This window comes from Odontesthes bonariensis, chromosome 2 (genome assembly GCF_027942865.1).
Source record: "Odontesthes bonariensis isolate fOdoBon6 chromosome 2, fOdoBon6.hap1, whole genome shotgun sequence".
NCBI classification, from domain to species: Eukaryota; Metazoa; Chordata; class Actinopteri; order Atheriniformes; family Atherinopsidae; genus Odontesthes; species Odontesthes bonariensis.
The window spans coordinates 35,605,399-35,625,861 of record NC_134507.1 but is presented as its reverse complement, the minus strand read 5'-3'; the positions used below and the strand labels follow the sequence as shown (position 1 = coordinate 35,625,861).

Here is a 20,463-nt window from a genome sequence, read left to right as displayed (position 1 = left end):
ACGGAATTCAAAAATGCATCTTCCACATGTGGTAGAATCAGGAAAACAGAAGCAGAGGAGATATTCAAGTCTTGTGTAAGATGAAAACCAACATGGGAAGATGTGCAATGCCACGTTAAGGACCGAGTCTGTATGAAGCAGTGGCCTCACACACAGAAGGCAAGTCGAGACAAAGTTGGTTAAGAGGGATGTATGGCTCTGTTGAGGCACACAGAAGACACCAAGCAGAGGAGGAGCAAAGCTACGTAGCATAGGCTAATGAGTCACATGCAATTAAAGCTTGGAAAAGGCCAGCGAGTGCAGATTTAACTGAGGCACCTTCATTGTGCAAGGGCAAGCAGGACCACTGTATTGAGCTTCAAGTTATTTTGGTCTGGGTTTGTGTAATGCAATTCAACCATGAGGAGAAGGAAACGTGTAGTGGTAGAATTTAAAGCAGAAGTATTCAGTTTGCCCTTCAAAAGCAGAGTCAGCCTCAGTGGGTGTGGTGAAGACTCAAATCTTCTATGAAGTGAAAACAAACCTTGAGATCAAGTATTCAATACACAGACCACGTATTATTGGTCAAGTTTATTTTGCCAGAGCTCAGCCACATGTTGGAATCTCCATGGAAGTGTCCATGAGAGTCACCTGCAGAAAAATGAAGGGGTCAGTATTGATACAGGAGTCTCAATACTTCAGACACTAGTCCAGCTTTACCTTACTACAACTTCTGCCCTTTAGACCCAGTCTTGGCATCAAAGTGGTCAAAAGCATCCTGGGAGTATTTGGCGTACGAACTGGAGTCGCGGGTTCGTTGGTAGCCATTGCTGGACTGGACGACGTGGGATGAAGGGTATACAGCGCGCATCTCAGATGTGTCCTTAGGGACCTGGTCGGAGGTCCAGGCAGACTGTGGGAAAGAACGGTCGATCTTCAAGTTCATTAGGGCAGCAAGGAAACGGGCAAAGTCTGCGTCCTGCGCAGTAAAGCCAGCATTAGACCCAGAGGAGCCGCCACTGCCGTAGCCAGAGCCAGAGGAGCCGCTGCTGCCGTAGCCAGACCCAGAGGAGCCGCTGCTGCCGTAGCCAGAGCCAGAGGAGACGCCGCTGCCGTAGCCAGAGCCAGAGGAGACGCCGCTGCCGTAGCCAGAGCCAGAGGTGCCGCTGCCGTAGCCAGGCCCAGAGGAGACGCCGCTGCTGTAGCCAGAGCCAGAGGAGACGCCGCTGCCGTAGCCAGAGCCAGAGGTGCCGCTGCCGTAGCCAGGCCCAGAGGAGACGCCGCTGCTGTAGCCAGAGCCAGAGGAGCCGCTACTGCCGTAGCCAGAGCCAGAGGAGACGCCGCTGCCGTAGCCAGAGCCAGAGGAGACGCCGCTGCCGTAGCCAGAGCCAGAGGTGCCGCTGCCGTAGCCAGGCCCAGAGGAGACGCCGCTGCTGTAGCCAGAGCCAGAGGAGACGCCGCTGCCGTAGCCAGAGCCAGAGGTGCCGCTGCCGTAGCCAGACCCAGAGGAGCCGCTACCAGACCCAGAGGTGCCGCTGCCGTAGCCAGACCCAGAGGAGACGCCGCTGCCGTAGCCAGACCCAGAGGAGCCGCCGCTGCCGTAGCCAGAGCCAGAGGAGCCGCTACTGCCGTAGCCAGAGCCAGAGGAGACGCCGCTGCCGTAGCCAGAGCCAGAGGAGACGCCGCTGCCGTAGCCAGAGCCAGAGACGCCGCTGCCGTAGCCAGGCCCAGAGGAGACGCCGCTGCCGTAGCCAGACCCAGAGGAGACGCCGCTGCCGTAGCCAGACCCAGAGGAGCCGCTGCTGCCGTAGACAGAGCCAGAGGAGATGCCGCTGCCATAGCCAGTCCCAGAGGAGACGCCGCTGCCGTAGCCAGAGCCAGAGGAGCCACTGCTGCCATAGCCAGAGCCAGAGGAGCCGCTGCCGTAGCCAGACCCAGAGGAGCCGCTACCAGACCCAGAGGTGCCGCTGCCATAGCCAGTCCCAGAGGAGACGCCGCTGCCGTAGCCAGAGCCAGAGGAGCCACTGCTGCCATAGCCAGAGCCAGAGGAGCCGCTGCCGTAGCCAGACCCAGAGGAGCCGCTACCAGACCCAGAGGTGCCGCTGCCATAGCCAGACCCAGAGGAGACGCCGCTGCCGTAGCCAGACCCAGAGGAGCCGCTGCTGCCGTAGCCAGAGCCAGAGGAGACGCTGCCGTAGCCAGACCCAGAGGAGCCGCTGCTGCCGTAGCCAGACCCAGACGTGCTACTACCAGAGCCAGAGGATCCACTGTTTTGACCTGAGCCCAGAAATTAGTTGAAGCAGAGTATGACAGCATGGTTAGTCATGCTCTCAGTAGCCTCTGTATCACTGCCAATATGTTTAGTAACAAAAACAAAGCTAAAGGAGTATCTGCAGTTCAAGTGGGTCATTAAACCTGAAGTCTAATATATTGGAAGATTTGGTGCAGCATGATTAATATAGTTGCAGACCCTCTTCTCTCTCATTCCTAAACAGGCACGTGCACAGACATTTTGGGGGGCAGGTGCTCAAGCAAAAAAATGGGCACCCATCGCCAAAATTATACATGAAATTAAAATAATGATAAATAAATAAATAACACAGTCGGATATTTTCAACGTATATATTTATTTTTGTTAACGCAACCAATACTAACTCAAATGATCAAATTGAATAAATAAATGAATAATAGGCAAAAACAAGGCCAGACAAAAAAAAAAAAGACGGGCTGATGGCTACAATTTCGCTGGTACTTGTGACTTGGTAAAGGTTCATTCATTCAAGGCCATATTGTATAACCAAATAATATGTTAAATAATAAAAAAAATCTTTTAACTTAAAACTCTGCTCTGAATAAATTAAAGGATCTTCACAGGAGCATGATTTATTTCAATGTCGTGCTCAATGGCAAGCAGGAGAAGGTCGGAGAGTCTTTCTTCCCCACAGAGACTCCTGAGCCTGGTCTTTATTATCTTCAGTTTTGAAAAGGATCTTTCCACTGAAGCTGTTGTCACTGGCAGTGTTGCATAGATCCTTACCATCTTCACAAATGTTGGAAAGATGAGCTGGCCAGTGTTCTCTTAAACAATGGCAAGGATTTCTTGCAGGTTCTTCAAGGGAAAGCTGGAGTGGAACACCTTTAGCTCTGTCTTCAGCTGGTCCTCATTTTCCTCATAGAAGTCCCAAAGAACATGGACAGCTTCCTCTGCTTCTGGGTTTGGGGTGCTTACCACATTACCTCACCAGACTGTCATGTAGCTCAACTTAAGACCTACCTTTCTTTTCAATAATTAAAATATTTAATGTCTGCCTGCCTCTCTCCTCCCCTCTCTCTTCATTAAACATGACAAACGTCAGTAAACAACTGGGCAAGGCTTTTAAATCATGGATTTCGTGAGGGTTTTTTTTGTTTGTTTTTTAGCAAACGTCAGACCAGTTGCGACGTAATGTTTTCAGCGGCGCTAATTGTTGTTGTTAATTTATCACCAAACAACGTCGGGGTATTGCACTGTCATTACCTGTCTGTCTGATGCTCCGAGTCAGAGAAGAAGTTGGCTTCAGCTGTTTAGCCTGACGCTCAGCACTGCACGCGCAGTAGGCAGTAAGTGAAGGAGGAGGAGGGAAGGGCGCGTGGGAGGCTTGTGGGCGCCGCGGTGCATGTCGGGGCGAAATTCTCACAAGAACTCAAATAAATGCACCGTCAGATATCGAAACAGAGTTGGGGGGAATTGATGACAGAAAAGGTCATTTTTTTAAAATTATATTTATAAAAAAAATTGGGCACCAGCAGAAAGGGCACTTTTCTCATCCAGGGCAAAAGGGCAGGTGCTTGAGCACCACTAGGGGTCTATCTGTGCACGTGCCTGTTCCTAAACAACTTCCCATGTTGGCTGCCTTTATATAAAGTGCACCTAAATGTTGATATACTTGCTTTTCTGGGGGGGATAACATGTTCCAATGCTGAAGAGCAGGACACAAAGCCAGGAAATCCTGTTTGGATTTCAAAAGAAAAGAAAGAAACTTTAGTGTATAGGAGAACAAAAACCTAAACCATTAAACATGAAGACTCACCTGAAGAAAACCTTAAACAACATGTTGAACAAGACAAAACAGCAGCAACACAATTCAGATAAAACTGGTCAAAAACAGCAATCTAGTGACTGCTGTTGAGAGAAGATTTGTGCTGTAACTCATCTGAGGCTGCAGCTGACTTTATATTGGTGCTCTACCTGCTCTAATTACACTCATAAACCTCACCTGGGACCCAGTCAGATCGTGCTGCATTCAATTCAGCTCTGAAAATGAACACTTCTGACATCCCATTTAAAAAGGTTTGTTGCAACATGTGAGGAATGAACATGGGATGTTTTAAAGAAGGTGAATTCCGCTTGGTCAGATACGGTGTTAAACATCTGGACCAAAGTCCTGCAGATCACTGTGGGCCCCTAATCTCTGGCTGGGGAGTGTGAGGGGAGTGACAGAGATTTGGTCTGAAGGACTCCAGGTTATAGCTCTGCAGCTCTCTCATCCATCCAGGATCTAGAAGCATGGATGTGTTTGGAACATAGCAGAGGGTGGATTCTTACTAAAGTCACGCTAACTGCCTTATGCGCACTCTGAGATGTTTGAAGCTCAGATTAATATCTGAGATGAGATGTAGAAACGTGAGACAACATGATGCAGAGCTGCTCTTTTATTAAGTGATATGGAGGAGATCTTAGATTTATTTCAGATGAAGTTGATTAAACAGGACATAACGGAGGTTAAATGTTTAAAGCACCTTGTGCCATCATTTTGTTCATATCTGGAAGTGTTTCTCAAATTTGTCTTGACGATTTCTGTGGATTTCCATCATTCCTCCTGAAAACTTGTTGCCTTGTGAGAACCACAGACTCCCACAGACTCCCTGTGACACAGCAAACTTCCAACATGGGAAATGTGACATTTGAGCACTTTATAGTCTGTAGGCGACTGTTTTCTGTTCTTTGTACTGTGGAGGCTTTAGCAGCCATCAGTGAGGTGGAACTGTACTGAAAATACACTGAAGTTAAAGTTACATTTTTAACTCATTTAAAAGGGAAAATGCGTCTATTTGAATAATGCTCTTTTTTAATATGGGTCTAAGTTTCTGAGAGTCTTTTTTACTGTAAAATGTTGACTGTCACACCTGAACTTCATATTTATGAAAATGAGAATATTTATATCCCCAGGTTGTTTTAATTCTGAACACTAACATTTGTTTAGTAGTTCACATCATCTGTCCTCATAATTACTTTCATTAAATCCAACAAAGACCAGACTTTATCATGTTCATATTTAAATTGCAACCTGCAGGTTAACAATGTGAGTGACTTAAAGTGTGGAAACAAGTCCACAGAAGTTTTTCTTTTAATTATGTCAATATATGTCGACTATTTGCAAGTAGTCCCCACAGGCAGTGTGCTTGCTGCAGGGACGACCAGGTAAGACATCTGATTCTCACATATAGATGGACCATTGAGCATTGAGAACATTGAGCCTATAAATTTTGTTGCCAAGCGACTTCACTAAAAGTAGCTGCCACATCTTTTGATTTGTGTAGCACAAGCTTCATTACAAGTATTCAGAGTACAAGACCTTTGCAACCACAGACAATATGATGAAGCCATCCTCGGTCATGGAGTTGCAGAAACTACTGTCCAGGTTTCACATGGCCCCAGCATCTGATGGGTCTGCCCTTACCCAGAGCTGTAGGGTGAGGACTGCTACAGAGTGGAAAGGTTTCCCCCTCAGCACAATATGCAGCAGTGGAATCTTCTGATGAGCTCAAGGCCACACCTTTACCCACTGCTGTCAGAGATAGGCCGTAAGGTGAACCTCGAAAACTCCTTCAGATCACCAGGCTTGTTCCGCGCTCTCCGAACCAAACACGCTTCAGCTCATAAAAAGATTTGAGTTATGTTGAGGTTTAAAAAAAAGTTTCGCCGCTCAGAACACAGTACTTTTTTAGTTCGCAACGTTTAAAGGAATAACTAGTGCCTGGCAAGGCGTATGTACATATTCGGCAGGCGTAATAACAATTTGGCTCGCGAGAGGTGCCACGGTTGAGACGTCATCAGAATGGACGAATCGAAGAGCTGGTATGTCAGCTGAGCTGGTAAACAAAAACAGCACCGCAGCAGCAGCGCAATCATCCAGCAGTACCGAAGAAGACGAAATTTCGACCGAAAGATTTGTTACATGCACATATCTTCTGTTAAGCATGAGGAAACACAGAATTTCACCTGCACAAGGTGGAATGGAAGGAATCAGAAGGAACAAATAAAGAAGCACTTGCTGAGTTCTTATACGATGCGTGGCCACATGCTGATCTTACAGCAGTGGGAAGAAACCTCAGCTTGTACATAGCACATCAACACCAATGTCACCGTGACTGTACTGGAAGGTGTGCAGTCTGTTCATGCTGTGGAAGACCTGCAGTGTGACCACGAAGAATGTGACACTGGTGTTTTTGCATGCACAACATGCTGCACAGGAACATAAGACTGTCATTATTAAGAGCCCTGACACCGATGTAGCAGTCATTGCTGTGAGTCTGCAGAAAGATTTGCCATGCAGCTTGTACTTCTTCACAGGGAAGGGCAACAGAACACGCATAATGGACATTACCAAGGTGTCATCAGCTCTCGGAGCCGGTGTGTGTTCAGCCTTGATTGGGATCCACACATTCACTGGGTGTGACTCCACAAGGCAAAAAGAAGACATTTGCTGTGGCATGCGAGAAAGATGTCTACCTGAACTTTCAGAAATCTGGGGACTGAATTTAACTTGGACCACTCTACATTAGCATTACTTTCCAAATATGTATGCCATTTGTACGATCAGCCAACTGCAGAAAACATCAATGAGGCTAGGTACAAAGCTTTCTGTATGGCATCATCAGCCTTGCCAGAATTATCTATCTCCCCAACAAGTGATGCCCTCCACCAGCACTGCAAAAGGGCAAATTATCAGGCTAAAATAATAAGGTCATGTGTAAAGCAAAAGATTGGACTCATTTGAATCGGTGGTGGAGAGGAGGACACTGAACAAACTGTTATCCATCATGGATAACCCCACCCATCCTCTCCACCAGCTGCTGGTTGGACAGCGGAGCTCCTTTTCCAACAGGCTCATCCAGCTCCACTGTCACAAGGACCGTTTCAGGAAATCCTTCCTACCAGCAGCCATCACCATCTACAACACCTCCCCTCTGGCTGGAAGAGAACTTCAACCTCAATAGGCTTGAAGTCTCTCCTAAAAAACAATAACAAAAAACACTGTAGATTTGTATATAGCAAATCTTTATTCACTATTTCTATTTATTTTATATTATTTTATTTTATTTTCTATTTATTTTATTCTATTCTATTTGCTTGTTTTTCACTACTTTAATTGTTTTCATATACTGTATGCTGCTGCAACAAAACAATTTCCCTAATTGGGATTAATAAAGTATTAATAAAGTAGACTTGTGCAGGTGTTCCAGCTGTTCAAACACCACAAAGGAAACCGAGGATAAAGAAGATGACAGCTGCCCTGACACTGACAGTGAGGAATAGTGTATGTGTCTGCGTGCGTTTTTTAATGTTTTTTTTTTACCTTCATTCTATTCCATTTGTATCATTCCTTTTATTATGGTTATGTATATAAGTTTATGCCGGTTGATGTGTATGCCCTACTTGTTTTGATTTTGTTATGTGTTGTATAGTTATTAGTGAATAAATCAGTAAATGAATACCTGAATGGTAAATGGCTAAATTGGCTCAAGTCAGAAATATATGAATGAGCATTATCGTTGATAATTATTATTTTATGTTCACTTTAAAATGATATTTTGCGAGATTCCTTTCTGTAGGTTAGTTTTGACAGCATCAGACAGGTTGTCATTTTTCCAGTTTGTTGTCGTAAATCGGCAACGTGATTGGTCCAGCGCGGTCACGTGGTGTCTTGTGACGTCAAAATCGTCATTCAGCCCTGCGGAAAATATCTTCAGAAAACGTCTCGGTTTAAAAAAAGTACAGGATTCTGTGACGCGAAACTTTTTTTATATGTGCAAAATAAGTTGGTCATTTTTATCAGCTAACGGGCATGTAGTTCGGAGAGCACGGAGCGAGCCTAAACGAAAACGGGGTTCACCTTACGGCCTAAGAGCTGCAGTTGGCTTTTCAGCCATTTTTAGTTGGGAATGCATTCCAAGCTGAAGCCGTCAAGACCTTCACAAGCTCACCTTTGAGCAGATACTGTCCTTACGTTAATGCCAACATCTTATTTATAGGATTAAGTCATGTGAACCTGTCAGGCCCTCAACTATCCCCTCCAACCCACAACTGGATGACCCAGAGACAGCGAGGAGCCATTTGATGGAGCAACGAGGTATTCAAGTTAAAGCCATTTATTCAAGCGGTAGCAGCAGCGATGCCTCTAGAATATGCAGATCTGCAAGACAAAGAAAGTCGGTCACCTACCAGCAGCTACAGAGAGCACACATGCAGAGTAAAATGAGCCTCACCAGAAAGATCCTCAGAAGCCGCTCTGAACTTGAACCTTGTGCTGAGATGTTTTGCCGTGGTCTGGCTCAGATTCTGTTGGGCTGTAGCGGAACTGGCTGAACAGCACACGCTTCTTGTTGTAGCGGGACCGAGATTTGTAAGCGTAGACTTGATCCTCGTCGGTCACAGGAGTGAAGACTGGCTCGTCCTCGCCGCTGGTGTCAGATGAAAGGCTCCAGCTCCCATCTTCAAACTGGTAATTGCTGCCAGGAGCTCCAGAACCACTGGTTCCAGTTTGTTTCTGATACGTTGGCTTAGATAGATCTTGTCCATAAACTGAATACATGGGTGAGGAAACAGAGAATTAAGAGCAGCCTTCCATTTACACCCCGAGTCAATTTAAACTGCTTTTAGTTGCTGAGCTTTGATTGGGATCAGCTTACCGTTTTGTGCAGGAATGCAGGCGATGCTTCCAATCAGCACACAAGAAATCCACAAAACCCTGCAGAAACAGGGACATCTCATATGAAGTTCTGAGTACATTTAGAGACCAGTGGGGTCCGACCACCACCTCCCCTTAACATGCCCAGTCCTGTTGAGCTTAACTGTATAAACATAGTGTAATGCTGCGACCAAATGAGGTTCTGCTTGCCTCAGACATTTAAGGCAGCAGAGGTTCAGTGCCACCACTTAGAAGCACTGGGATAGACTAGAAGTTACTCACCTCATTCTGCTGCAATATAATTAAAGCTTGCCTGGGACCTGCTCCTGCCAAACTGCACTAACACAAAGTTCAGAGCCCTGTGACACTAACCTGAAGCTGCAGGAGCTGCTTTCATATGATCCTCAGTGCAGAGGGAACTGATTGCTCAGCGGTAACAGCTGCTGCTGAAAGGTGCAAGGCTGCAGTTAACTGGCAACAATGGACTCACATAGTTGTCCACGAGTTGACACATAGGCTGCGGCTACACGGAAACGTTTTTCACTGTAAACGATACTTTTTCTTATCGTTTCGCTGTCGCGGCCACACGGAGCCGGCGTTCCCACTACCCCAAAACGATAGATTTTGAGAACGGGTTCCAGAGTGGGAAAGTTTGAAAACGGCCTCGTTTCGTTTCCATTGTTACAGCTAAAACGTTTTTGCGTCAGTCAAACATTGACGCTGTGAGCCAATTTTAACACTTCTCTATTGTCTCACAGCGTGGCGTGTGTACTGCATCGTTTCATCGTTTTCATCCGTTTTCGTCTGGACCTGAGTCTTTACAGCAGCGTGTTGCCATGTGGTCGCAAGAATTTTCGTACCCGTTTTCAAAAAAACCTCGTTTCGTTTTCGTGTAGCCGTAGTCATAGTCTTGGGCCACATTTACACGTAGCCGGGTATTTAGAGAAACGATTGCAAGCCAATCAAAATCCTCAGAGGACTTTCCTCATGTGAAGGAGGAGATGACGCGAGCAAATATCACAACAAAACTGAAGACAATAAGAGGGAAATATAGACAGTCAGTGCATCAAGGCCGGATTAACTATATGGGCCTGCGGCACAGTGCCCAGGGGCACCAACCATTCACAGCCAGTGGGGGGGCACCACACGACAAACTTTAAAAATATTTTTTTCATGAATGTTTGTACTTAAAATGGTTACACTTGACACTTGACATAAATATTCATATAAAATTCATTATTAAAACTAATGTGATAAGAACAGCAACGATATATCATAATTCTGAGCAATAGTGGCCTAATGTGAACATTAAGCCCCCTCCCTCAACCTGTCAGTTGAGCCAGTCCACCTGTGGTGAAATGCATCATGTTTTTTAAAAAACGCGGTAAAAAAAAAAAAAAAAATGGATATACATCAATTGAGTGGTTGTCTGAATAGAAAAGTTTAGCGTCAATTAAAAATGTTCCAGTGTTAGATCGTTTCTTTATAAAAAACATCGACAACCAGCTGGCTATTGCTAACGGTCCCACCATCTACCACAACCGGGCGGCTAAATATGCAGCATCAGCACGGCACGACGGTAAGAAAACCAGGTTTCTTACAAATGATCTTATCCAATGCCAGCTGCCGAACAAACAGTCAGTGTCTTGAGATTGGCTAATCTATTCCCCTTCAACCGGCATGTTGTATTTTTTGTTCGTGTAAATGTCTGGCCGGGCAGCAAAATGCTTTCACCGAGGGGTACAGTGACTGGAAACACCCGGACAGAGTCACAGCCCATGAGAAGAGCGCAAGCCACCGCGAGTGTCTGCTCGCACTTCTCAGGAGGTCACGGAATGCGGTACGGTTGATGTTGTTCTCAGACAACAAAAAGAGGATGCGGCAAAGTATTGGAGAGAGGTGTTGCGACGCATTGTGGCCGTGATTAACAGGGTGCTTGCGCAAGTCTTGCAAGTCTTAATAAGTATGGAATTTTGAAGCACTGTTTTCCAGACCTTGAAAATTCTTGGATTTTGTGTGAAAGTCTTAATAAAGTATGGAAAATAAATGTATGTTAGAATTTTACAGTATGCTCAAAGGCATTGTGAAATGAGAAATAGGAAGGTAGGCTATAAAACTATAATTTTACTAACTGGTCACTTACTGTACTAGCCTAATGGGATGAGATGTGAGTGAAGAGACTGAATTCTACATACATTCATCCATCCATTTATTTTTTTAATATATAGTTTTTGTGACACTTGTTTGATGTGAAATTCATGTACTTGTGATTTTCATGTTTTGAAACGTTTTCATCAGTAAAAGCATAATTTACTGTGAATAATGCATTTGTTCATTGAATACTTATTAGAGATGAACATCTCTAATAAACACAGTTGGTACAATCTCAACCAATGAAGTAGGCAGTAGGCACACAAGTTACAAGTACATAAAGTTAAGGTCTTGGGGAAAAAAAGTCTCAGTTTTAAAAAAGTCTGGAAAAAGTCTGGAATTTGTTTTGGAAAAAGAGCAAGCACCCTGATTAAGTTTTTAAGTGTGCGTGGTTTGGCATTCTGGGGAGACCACTTATGGTGCTCTGGGACGGCTGTGGCAATGACGTCCCCCTGGATAATAGGAGTGTTGTTAGTGCTGCATAGGTGGATGCTCTTTGAATTGATAATATATTTCAATATAGACAAATGCTCTTTGAATTGATACACATTTTGAATCTGTACATTTTAATATATGGATGCTGTTTGGATTGATATTGAATTGATTGGTTTTAAATGGAGATATTTGTATAATCCTACATACTGTACATAGATGGATGCTGCTGCTTTAATTGTTACTGATTTTGAATGAATACGTTTGAAAATGTAGCCTAGGGGCACTTGAGGTTTAGTGCCCAGGGGCACCACATTGACTTAATACGGCCCTGAGTGCATACTGGACGCAGGAGCGGCCACGGAAGAGTGGTGCTCCTCTATTTTGAACTGTGCGAGCAGGTTTGGGGTGGCAAATGCAATAAGGCCAGAATCATTTGCACAAACGTAAAAATTAGGAGAACTTTAACATCATCCATGATAATCCTGATCAGTAGCCAAACAAACTGCAAACATAAGGCGCTCGCATGACGTTAAGCATTTTCTGGCACATAATGTGACGTTTAAGAACCTAAAACGCCGTTTCTCCCAGTTGACACATAACCAGCGTTATCAGAAATCTCCACTTTGGCCGGAGGTTTTAGAAATAATCATTTTCTGTGATAAAAACGGGGTTTTGGTGTAAATGAGAGGCCAAACCGCAGGAAAATATCTGCGTCTTCCTATCGTGTAAACGGGGCCTCAGGCCTTAGGTCATGCGTAGATTTCAAAGCAAACCAGAAATACAAGGCCAAAATACCAGAAAAGGGCTCATCGGGTATTTGAACCCGGGACCTCTCGCACTCTAAGCGAGAATCATACCCCTAGCCCAACGAGCCAGGGTTTGCAACTTTAGACGTCATACAAGGGCCCGGGGCCACAGATAGCAAAACGATACCCTCGGAAGGTACGTTCGATCATCGAATAGAAACATCCTACAACTTTCAGTTCAGCTCACTCAATGTCAGTGTTTCTTCCATCTTTTTTTTATTTCAAATTTCTCTTTTTCTAACGTGGAGATTAGTTGCCAAAAGTATGTGTAAATGAATCTGTAACACTACAAATCCTAGCTGTGAGTGTAAACTCGTGGAGGGTCAACGTAAACTCCAAGTAAAAGCCGGGATAACGGTTTGTCTAGCTAAAAATTGCATTGTAAAAAAAAAGATGAGTTGTCAGTGGCTCGAATGTTAGGGCATGTTCAGTCTATGTCCTCAATAACTTCACTCATGTTGAGTGAAGGGAGAGCCAACTGCTACAGCTCCAAACAATATAGGAAGACAGGACATTTTTGCAGTTATCAGCACTCTTAATTAACAATTTGGGGCAGCAAAGAGAGACACATTTGAGATCAAGGAAGGTACCCAAAGTTAAACATCAAGCTTTCCGTATAGGTTTCTTAAAGTAGGAGTGCTCGTCTGGGATTCGAACCCGGGACCTCTCGCACCCGAAGCGAGAATCATACCCCTAGACCAACGAGCCAAAAGGTGTTCTCTTTGCGTTTCGTGAGACCATGCGGATAGGTGACGTAGCCATGGAATCCTGGGAATTTGTGATTGCTTTCTTTCTTCTTTGACTTTTCCATAGCAATGAGCCTATATTGTTTGGAGTTGGCTCTCCCTTCCCTCAACATGAGTGAAGTTATTAGGCACATACACTGAACAGCCCACAAAAACTCCTGAGACCAATGAGTCAATACTCACCGCCAGGTTTCACCAATTCACAACACATTTTATGAAGAAGCCCAACTTTAAGACAGAACAGATCTATAGCTCCATTTCTCTACCATTGACTTGAAAGTGTTTCAATCTGGATTTATAGAACAAATACCAAAACTGCTTTAGATAACACTGCAGAGGGTGTGCTTACATGATACAGGTTTTTTATGCATGGATCTGTCTTTCAAATTCCAGTTAAGAAATTCATTTAAGAAGGACTTGAAGCAACTTCAGAATGAGTGGTGGAGGTTTGAGCTGTATTTCCTTATTTGTGGCTTTGATTCCAAATGCATTCAATGTTATCGTCATTGATTCAATCATTCTCTGATTTCACAGCAAAGCAGAGACACAAGGCCAGCAGACCAGGGAAGGGCTCGTCCGGGATTTGAACCTGGGACCTCTCACACCCAGAGCGAGAATCATACCGCTAGACCAACGAGCCAAAAAGAAGTAAAGTGGTTTTTGTGATTTATTTCCGAAATTCACGTGATCGCTGCATAAAACAGAGCCGGATGTCATTCAAATAATCTGTAAATGTGAAAACATTGGATTTAGTCCCAGTTCAATCTTCTGTACCTCAAGAATAGTTTAAGCCATGAGATGAAGTGCCTCCAAGTACAGACTGTTTTGGAAGTCCAGCACTCCTGAAGCACTGCAGTAAACAGTTATGGCACCATGTTGATGTAAATAATAACATCTTAAGGCACTGCTGCGATTTGAACCCAGGATCTCCTGTTTACTAGACAGGCACTTTGACCAACTAAGCCACAGCACCACATGGTTTGGACAACTGATGAAAGAATAAAGAGCAGGAACTGGATCCACCTCAGGAAGTGGTTTTTGTGATTCTGTACCTCAAGAAAAGTTAAAGCCATGAGTAGAAGTGCCTCCAATTGGTTCAAAACTTCATTGTATCTTGCAGATATTGTTGGGTTTTCAACTCAGACCCTGGTGTTCATGAGGAAGGCACTTTCACCAGTTACAGCCTGATCTCATGAAGCGGTGTACTTATTACACGCCAAGTCATTGACCCTGTTTTTACAAGGCTTTTTTATGCTTTTACTTATTATTTTACACTTCGTATTTTGAGGAAATGACGTCCTACCCTCAGCTTTTACGCTAACTCTGACTATTTCACAGTTTGTATGTTCATTTTGATGTTATGTGGTGTGACAGGAGGAGAACCTCCACCGTACTGTACCCTAACCAATTGACTTGTTATGTTAACGGAGTAAAATTATACTCCGAAAGCATAAAATAGGCATAAATGACACTTTAAAAGCTGTGGGCTATTTATATGCACTTTTATTAAGTGGACCAGTGAGATGCATTTAGTAGAACCCTGATAATAAGCTGTTTTATATGCTAAGTCATAGCACACTCTGAAGGACCACAGGCACTGCTGGGATTTGAGCCCAGGATCTCCTGTTTACAAGACAGGCAACTAAGACCAACTAAGCCACAGCGCCACATGGTTCATAACACTAATGAAGGAATAAAGAGCAGGAACTGGATCCACCTCAGGAAGTGTTTTTTGTGATTTATTTCCGAAATTCATGTGATCTCTGCATAAAACAGGGCATGATGTTATTCAAATTATCTCTATATGTGAAAACATTGGATTAAGTCTCAGTTTAATCTTCTGTACCTCAAGAATAACTAAAGCCATGAGATGAAGTGCCTCCAAGTACAGACTGTTTTGGAAGTCCAGCACTCCTGAAGCACTGCTGTAAACAGTTATGGCATCATGTTGATGTAAATAATAACATCTTAAGGCGACAGCGCGAGGTCCCGCTGTTGAGTAAACACTTCTTTTCTGCCCATGAGCGAAGTGGTGAACCCATCCACGCAGTGAACATGTGGAAGCCTGCCGGGGGACCGAGGCTCGCCTTCAGCTCAGCGGGACCTCACGCTGCTGTCGCCGCGGTCACCTGTCGGCTGGTGGCCGGGATGCTCTGCTCACTGGCGGACACCAGAAGGAGCTGCCGGCTGCAGGGGGCGCGGATGTTTTCTCAACTTATTTCAGGCGGCTGGCCCGGGAGACGAGAGCGGTGAGCGGCTCACACAGGCTGACCTGTTCGTGGCTGTGAAAACCACCGGGAGGTATCACCGGCAGAGACTGGAGCTGCTGCTGGACACCTGGGTCTCCAGAAACGCACCACAGGTGAGTCAGGCTGGAGACTGCAGAAGCTCTGCACTGAAAACAAATGAACCCTTAATTCACAGCTCATTTGCATAAAAGTGACAGAGCCCTTTAAACGGCTCAATTTGGGAGAGACTGAAACTGGCAAGAATAGAGCTGGTGAAATCTCTTTATGTGAGAGTGATTTTGTGCAAAGAACTTCATGAGCATGTTTTGTATAGCCGATAGACCAATTCTAACTTGTTTAAAGAGGTAAAATATGTCTCCTTTAACAAAGCAAACTTTGAATATTTGGCACTGAAAATGCTCCTATCTGTGTATTTAAACAGCGTGTTTCAATGTGATAAAGATGATTCCCATAAGAAGAGAACTACTTTCCTACATGACTGAGAACAGGCTAATGTGTGTAACATCTGAAATAAAACTGTACAAAAAGGAGACACCTGATGGAGGACATTTAGAGGCATTCCTTTTTAAATGTTTGGTGAGCTGATCTGTCAGTGTTAAAGAAGCAGAAATGAGAAACTCCTCTGAAGCTGATCAGAAATTGAGGTTTTACGGAGCACCAAAGAAAAATGTTTCATCGATATCAAACGTCAAACTTGATCAGTCAGCCATATTTTGTCAAAATGTTTCATCACTGATCAGCCTTTAACATTTAAAAGATGCTTTATTTCGTTCTTCGACAGCAAATTAGCTCGCTGATGACGTCAGGATCAAAAAGCCCAAAACCTGCTTGAATGAGAGCACCTGTCGCCGGGAGCGGGGGCGCGCCTGTAATCCAAGCTACCGGGAGGCTGAGGCTGGTGGATCGTTTGAACTCAGGAGTTCTGAGCTGCAGAGGACTATGTCCATCGGGTGTCCGCACTAAGTTGGGTATGGATATGGTGCGCCTGGGGTAGCCCGGGAACACCAGGTTGTCTAAGGAGGGGTGCAACGGCCCAGGTGGGAAACGGAGCAGGGCAAAGCCCCCGTGCTGCTCAGTAGTGGGATTGTGCATGTGAATAGATGCTGTAGAGCAGCCTGAGTAATACAGCAGGACTCAGTCTTTTTACGCTCTTTCTGCTCTTCCACACACACACACACTGCACGCGCGCCACAACGACACGCTTTGGCATCTTTTAGCAGCTTCCTCGCTGCTTCTCTGGCTTCTCTTTCCCTTACAAAGCACAGCTGTTTCTTGCTCCTGCAGTATGGGATCAAATAAGGGTCAGAAAGATTTTGTACTTGTACAATGATGTGCGCCTCCCCTGGAGGCGTGGGTTCAAATCCCACTTCTGACATTGCAGACTTCTCCTGGAGAACTATTTTCACTGGCAAGGCAACCCAAGTTTACTCCTTGCTTAGCAATACCATGCCGTATTGCTATTTTGGCACTGCATCATCTAGTTTAAAGATTATTACGGCCGCTGAACCTCCGAAGAGTTCTTGCTTCCAAATGCTATGCCTACTATTTGTTTGCTTCAGGAGCCCTGTTAAACAACAGCCAAGGGACTTGTTGCATGAGAATCTTCTGACCACTGCTCAACTAGCTGTGTTGTCACAACCTTCTACAGTGCTTTGGGCAGGACAGAATCATTAGCAAAAGGCACATTATTGATTATAAGGTCTTGGTTTGCACTTAACACCACAGTAAATGGGAAAGGGCTTTTGACCGAAGCAACCTGGCCTCATGTTAGGCCATTTGAAGGGGGCTATTGATATTTAGGCCGAAGATGGGTGAGAGTATCAAAGCAATCATCACTTGGTGGCAGGCAGCTGATAAAAGACAGAGCTCTCCCCGTCAGGTAATCGATCCCCGATCTTCCGCGTGACAGGCGGAGATACTGTCCATTATACTAACGAGGAACTTCTGTGTAGCGGATACAGTCGTCAGATGAAAAGACAACTATCGCCAAGGAGTGAAATAAGATTTCCGTGTCCCGTTTCAAGGTCTTGCTTGTTAGTATAAATTCAGATAAAGGAGAATTCCGTGTTGTGAACTGTATTTAATTCTGTTTTCTCTCCACAGCTTGAGAAACATGAAATAATAATTAAACAATTCAACACAACTTGAACTCAAACTTGTCATTATTGTACGGTTCATGCAAAGTGTTAGAAATGTGTTTTTTACATTTATATTCACAGTGGGGTGCCATGACCTAAACGTGTGGAAAGTTATAAATCATCTCTGTATATTTAGCCTTCTTACACTTGCTCTGACTTAAACTGCTACTGTGTCAATGCTAAATTCTGAAAAGAAGTTCTAACTCAAAGGTCACAACAATAAGGATCAAAGGAAATATGGGTCCCTGTATATAGGTCCCTCACTGTGTCAGGAGAAACTGAGTCCTTTCAGGCACTACAACCTGCAGCGAATCAAGGAGGAAAGACTTGAGCCTGAAAAGTTGTCCACAAGACAAAATGTATAAAATATGAAGTATACTATTAATTTAACAGATGGCTCTGTCAGAAGTCAGCCATGGTGCCTGAGAAGTTTAAGCAATGAACCTGTATTTAATTTGGCCAAAGGTCATTTCTATCCGTGCCCTTGTTTTAGCATGTGCATGTGCATGTGCATGTGCATGTGCATGTGCATGTGCATGTGCATGTGCATGTGCATGTGCATGTGCATGTGCATGTGCATGTGCATGTGCATGTGCATGTGCATGTGCATGTGCATGCCCTTGTTCCTGGATCAGGATATGGCGTGAGGAGGTACGGCCAGCATGCATAGCCTCTGTCCCCAAGCAGGACACCATTGAACTCTCCTGCAGAATAAGAGAAATGTTGGATGGATATACATGTGTTAAGACTTGGCAATTTGATGCAATATGTACCTTATATGGCTATCAATAATAAAGTATGACGAGCACTTTAAATTCCTTAAGATGACCTCTACACCTGACCTCTCATTACATTACCAAAATTCTGCCTATGCTACACCTTACTTCAAAAGTACACTCCTTCAGGTAAGTAAAATTCTTGCGCCTTGTGCAAACCTCTGTGCCAGTGAGGATGCTCGGAAGATCCTAGAATCATGAACTGATCCCGGCCATTTAGCCTCAATGTTGGAAATGAAATGACCTCCATCACAGATCATCTGTATGCACGGAGGATAGGAGTCAATGATGAGGTTCCACAGGGCATAAATGTAACATTGCTCAGCATTACTCAAAGGGGTTGATGTGGTGTTTTTCAAAATGAGAAATCCAGTTCAGAGACTATGGACAATTATCCCCAAGTGTACCTGAACATTTAGGATATGGAAAAATGTTCGGTTTAGATAGTCAGCCTCCACGGGTCTAGCAGGGGCCTGGACAATGTGACAATGTTTAAATCCAGCCTGAAAACAGTTCTATTTAGATGTGCATATGACACCTGAAACTATTTTATCTGCACTCTTCACTTTTGAATTAATTAATTAATGATTTTTTTGTTTTTTGGAATGATTTTATTGCCTTCTTGTGATTTTATGTAGCTGTAAAGCACTTTGAATTGCCTTGTGTACAAATTGTGCTCTACAAATTGCCTTGGATGCGTACATGGGCACAGTGTAGTGCACCGATAACATTAGGGAAGCCTGAGGGAGATGATGAACTTAATGCAAATACTTCAGCCAGTGGGTTGTTTTACATTATCGGCTACTGTAAATGTGGAGCAGCAGCCTGAAAGGACAGAGGTCATATTTTTAATATGGGAAGATGTTTTAATTCCTGCGTTTTATCTAATATCTTGTTTGTACAGTCCTTGACTAGACAAGACATGAGTTGCGGGAGCGCAGAATTCTTGGTGAACATTTCTTTCCGGAGTCCGTTTCAGCCGCTCGGACATTTTTTGAGTTGCAGCTAAGCTAAGCTTCAACTTTAGCCTGCCCGGGACCAGGCTAGTTCAGCAGCATAAGTTACCATGGTTACTCAGCGGGCGTTCAAATAAGCTACCTTTATGGAACGGAACTCTCGCTAAATTTAGCCAGAAGTAGCAAAATAAGCCAGGCTTTCCGCTAAGCCAGCTTCGTGGAATACCCCCCAGGTTAGGTTCAGAGAGTCTGTTACTACGGTAACTGACCGAGAGCTTAAGTTACTTCTCTTTGTGAAACAGGCTAGAGTTATCCCTCTTACTCGGGGTTGAGTTACCTCCCTTTGTTAAACGGAAAACTCAGGGTTTCCCTCATTTCAGGGTTAATCTACTCAGAGTTTTCACTAAACCCGCTTCGTGAAACGGACCTCAAAGCAACTTGTAGGTAAACAACAACAACATACCTAAACAACCTGCAGGTAAACAACAACAACATACCCAAACAACCTGCAGGTAAACAACAACAACAACATACCCACACAATCTGCAGGTAAACAACAACAACAACATACCCACACAATCTGCAGGTAAACAACAACAACAACATACCCACACAATCTGCAGGTAAACAACAACAACATACCCAAACAACCTGCAGGTAAACAACAACAACAACAACAACATACCCACACAATCTGCAGGTAAACAACAACAACATACCTAAACAACCTGCAGGTAAACAACAACAACAACAACATAACCAGACAACCTGCAGGTCAACAGTATTATAGCATATTATCTTGAGTTCTCTCTTTAGAAAATCTCTGATTATAGTATCTTACGTGGGCAGTCTACACTTGTGAATCAGATGACCTAACTGCACTGACTAAATAACACAACGGCAGCATTCGCCACGATGTTTAGTTAGTGGATGTGTATAATACAAACAAGCAAAACAACCAAATTATCATAGGGAAAACAGACAATGTACCTCAGAAGACATGGTCGCTGTCGTTTATCTGCCAGGTTGCACGAATAGGTCAGAGGTCTCATACATTCATTGCGCCTTGGGGGGGGGGGGGCATTTTTACGACAGTGTAGAATTTCAGGTTGACCAGTAGAGATCGCTATACTGCCGCTAAATTACCTTGTATCCCTTTAAATCTTCTCCAAAAAAGTTCGAGAACAAACTGAAACAGGACACACAGAAATCAAAGTGACACCTCTGAGAAGGGCGTTCCTACCAATGACGTCACCCTCTTACGCACGTGTTCTGC

General features: G+C 44.3%; 4 non-coding genes across 4 annotated transcripts; all 4 read right to left on the bottom strand.

Annotated features, from left to right (window-relative positions):
- Nucleotides 1–12,957: 12,957 nt before the first annotated feature.
- On the bottom strand, nucleotides 12,958–13,030 carry trnap-cgg (transfer RNA proline (anticodon CGG)). The gene has a single exon. It is a non-coding gene; the product is annotated as a tRNA-Pro (tRNA).
- A 606-nt stretch (nucleotides 13,031–13,636) lies between these two features.
- Nucleotides 13,637–13,708, bottom strand: trnap-ugg (transfer RNA proline (anticodon UGG)). Its single transcript has one exon. It is a non-coding gene; the product is annotated as a tRNA-Pro (tRNA).
- A 259-nt stretch (nucleotides 13,709–13,967) lies between these two features.
- Nucleotides 13,968–14,041, bottom strand: trnat-agu (transfer RNA threonine (anticodon AGU)). The gene has a single exon. It is a non-coding gene; the product is annotated as a tRNA-Thr (tRNA).
- Nucleotides 14,042–14,660: 619 nt separating this feature from the next.
- On the bottom strand, nucleotides 14,661–14,735 carry trnat-ugu (transfer RNA threonine (anticodon UGU)). Its single transcript has one exon. It is a non-coding gene; the product is annotated as a tRNA-Thr (tRNA).
- Between the last annotated feature and the right edge of the window lie 5,728 nt (nucleotides 14,736–20,463).